Source organism: Orcinus orca, chromosome 6 (assembly GCF_937001465.1).
Source record: "Orcinus orca chromosome 6, mOrcOrc1.1, whole genome shotgun sequence".
In the NCBI taxonomy this organism is placed as follows: domain Eukaryota; kingdom Metazoa; phylum Chordata; class Mammalia; order Artiodactyla; family Delphinidae; genus Orcinus; species Orcinus orca.
In genome coordinates, this window is record NC_064564.1 from 30,481,713 (window position 1) to 30,485,250 (window position 3,538).

Genomic DNA, 3,538 nt, shown 5'->3' on the forward strand with positions numbered 1-3,538 from the left:
AGAGTGTGCAGAGTGCTGTAGACCCCCGACCCAGTACCCCTATTTCCAACACGTTAGTACTTTAGTACGTTAGTACGACATGCTTATCCAACTAAGGAACCGAGATGGATACGTTATTATTAACTAAAGTCCACACTTTACTAGAATTTCCCTAGCTTTCCCCTAACATCCTTTTTCTGTGCCAGTCTCCTCTGGGCTGTGACATTTCTCAGACGTCCCTGGGTCTTGATACCTTGAAAGTTTTGAGGAGGACTGGTCAGGTATTTTGTCCCTCAATTTGTTTGTCTGTTGGTTTTCTGATGTTTTTCTTATGGTTGGGCTGGAGTTACGGGGTTTGGGGCAGAAGATCCAGACAGAGATAAAAATGTCATTCTCCTCAGGTCACATCATCAAGGATACACACCATCAAGGATACACACATCAAGGATACACCCCATCAACGGGACTTGTGACAAACAATTTTACCCTTGATCACCTGGCCAGTATCGTCTTTTTTTTTTGCTGCGTTGGGTCTTCATTGCTGCACACGGGCTTTCTCTAGTTGCGGCGAGCAGGGGCTCCTCTTTGTTGCGGGCACGTGCTTCTCATTACAGTGGCTTCTTTTGTTTCGGAGCACGGGCTCTAGCTGTGCGGGCTTCTGTAGTTGTGGCATGGGGGCTCAGTAGTTGTGGCTCCCAGGATCTAGAGCGCAGGCTCAATAGTTGTGGCCCACGGGCTTAGTTGATCTGCGGCACAGGGGATCTTCCCGGACCAGGGCTCGGACCCGTGTCCCCTGCATTGGCAGGTGGATCCTTTTTTTGTTTTCTTTGTTCCTTTTGGAACCAAAACTTTAATCCCAAGGAGTCTCACAAAACATATTACAAATGACAGCATGAAAAAGAAAACTGCACAGTAACTCAAAGTTCAGCTCTACAATATACTCTTCATCTGGCAAGACATTGGTATCTTGATCATCTCAACTTCCAAAAAACATTACAAAGAGCTATGTATTCATGTACGGCAATCACAGAGGGGACTTATGACCTAACTCAAAGGGAAACTAACTTCCTTGAAACTTCTTAGATTCTAAACTCACTGGACAACCTCTTGTCCAGTGTGAAGACTAGTGGAATTCTTAAACCTCTAATCTAGGGTAAGGGTGCGGCTTTCACTTCTACCTGCTGGCTTGTGTTCACAGCACCTTTTAAAGACTGCTTGCTTAACTACAGCTGCATACCATATCCCAGCTACAGAAAGTCTTTTCACTGTTTGCCAGTGTTGCTTCCATAATAATAAACATCACACTTTAGGTGGGCAGGAGTTAGAGTTTTATTATCAGTCTAGGCAAGACCAAAAATTCAAAGCAAATTCAATTTTGCTTAAGAGAACATTGTAAAGAAACAATTCTTCATATTACATGCCTCATATGACCCATTTCAAACCATAGAGAATGACATGTTTATGTGTCACCGCCCAAGAGACAAACAAATGTGAACAGCTAAAACATTTAAAAAGTGCATCAAGCTTCGGAAGTCTCAAACGAAACTTGAATTTTCTGTACATACTCCTGTCAAATGAAGTTATTTCCTGTGCACCACTCCTCTTGCAAAGTGGTCTGCTATTTCCTTTCATTTGACCTGGATCGGCTAGGAGACCTAGAGAAAGATCGGGACGGCTTGCGATTTCTCTCCTGGGACAGTGATCTCTCTCTTCTCCTACATCTACTAAAGGGACCTGCTCCGGCTGCGGGAGAAGCTTCTCCGTCTTGGACATCTGTGGTGAGGGGGAGGACTCCTCCTCCGATAATCATCTCGAGGGCGACGACCCCAAGAAGGAGGCGGCCACGATGTCGACTTCTCCTTTCCCCATTGGACAGGTCCACTCTTACTCGGCAGCCACAGAGTGTTCTCCCGTCTAGTTCTCAGACAGCATCCGCTGCACCTCGGGGATCTTCATTTTCAACAAGAGCGAAGCCGGGAGGGTTTTTAGCAACCCACACACTTCGGAGTGGTCCATAATACCCTAAAGCTCGTTCGAATTCAGTCTTGTTACCACTGTTTCCAAGATTCCTTACACAAACGTTACAGTCCAACGGACAGGAATCCCGATGCAAGACCCTCCTGGCTCCTGGGTTTCATGGGCCACAGGGTGATCCCGGGCCTCTAGAATCTCGCAGCTGAATCGGCTCGCACAAGCTGTCCTGTGGAGATGCTTTTCCCCCCATGTGTCCAGCCCGGGGCGCTGCTGTCTAGGCCCGACCTCCAGGGTGACAGGGTGAACCCCAGGTCCCTGGAGCAAACACTCAGAGCCCTGGTGACCAGACTCAGGGGGCTGCGGCGGCAGCTGGACATGTGTGGCCACCCTGGTGGTGTTTGGCCCCATCTGCAGTTCCAGTTCCAGCTGAGAAAGAGCCTCGCTGTGTTATTTTCTCCTGGTTGTGTAAGGATCCCCGGTGTCATTTGACAGAAATGTACATGGTGTGTTCTTTCTCTCTTTTCTCCCTGCTTCCTCTCGTCCCTCTCCCCCTCCCTCTCTCCCTCTGTCCCCCCCCCTTCCCTCTCCCTCTTTCCTCTGCGTCTCTCTCTTTCCCTCTCTCCCTCCCCCCCTTCCCCCCTCCCCGTCCCTCTCCCCGTCCCTCTCCCAACTCCCTCTCCACCTCCGTCTCCCCCTCGCTCTCCCACATCCCTCTCCCTCTACCCTCCCCCTCCCTCTACCCCCTCCCTCTCCCCCGTCTCTCTCCCACCTCCCCCCTCCGTCTTCCCGCCTCCCCCGTCCCTCTTCCCTGTCCTTCTCTCCCTTCCTCTCTCCCTGTCCCTGTTTCCCTGTTCCGCACGCCCTCCCTCTACCTCTTTCCCTCTCCCTGTCCCTCCACCTCCTTCCCTCTCTGGAGAGGGAAGGAGGTGGAGGGACAGGGAGAGAGAGCAGGATGGGGGGAGAGGGAGAGAGGGGGGGAGAGGGAGAGAGGGATAGAGGGAGGGAGCGAAAGACGTCCTTCCCTCCCTCCCTATATCCCTCCCTCCCTCCCTCCCTCTATCCCTCCCTCCCTCCCTCCCTCCCTCCTTCCCTCCCTCTCCCTCCCTCCTTCTCCTCCCTCTCCCTCTCCCTCTCCCTCCAACTCTCCCGCTCCCTCCATCTCTTCATCTCCCTCACTCCCTCCCAGAGAGGGAGAGATGGCAAGGCAGAGACAAGGGAGCGGGAGAGAGAGAGAGGGAGAGATGGAGGGAGAGGGAGGGAGAGGAAGAGAGGGAGAGAGATATGGAGAGGAGAGGGAGAGAGAGGCGGGAGAGGGAGAGGGAAAGAGGTCTCTTCCTCCCTCCCTCTCCCTCTGTCCTCCTTCTCTCCCTCTCCCCCCTCTCTCCCTCTCCCCCCTCTCTCTCCCTCTCCCCCCTCTCTCCCCCTCCCTCTCCATCTCTCTCTCCCTCTCCCCCCTCCCTCTCCATCTCTCTCCCTCTCCCCCCTCTGTCTCCCCCCTCCCTCTCCATCTCTCTCTCCCTCTCCCCCCTCCCTCTCCATCTCTCTCTCCCTCTCCCTCCACCTCCTTCCCTCTCCAGAGGAGAGA

The 3,538-nt window shown here is 52.8% G+C and overlaps 1 pseudogene; it reads right to left on the reverse strand.

Annotated features, from left to right (window-relative positions):
• Window positions 1–1,295: 1,295 nt before the first annotated feature.
• On the reverse strand, window positions 1,296–2,113 carry LOC125964857 (serine/arginine-rich splicing factor 3-like; annotated as a pseudogene).
• Between the last annotated feature and the right edge of the window lie 1,425 nt (window positions 2,114–3,538).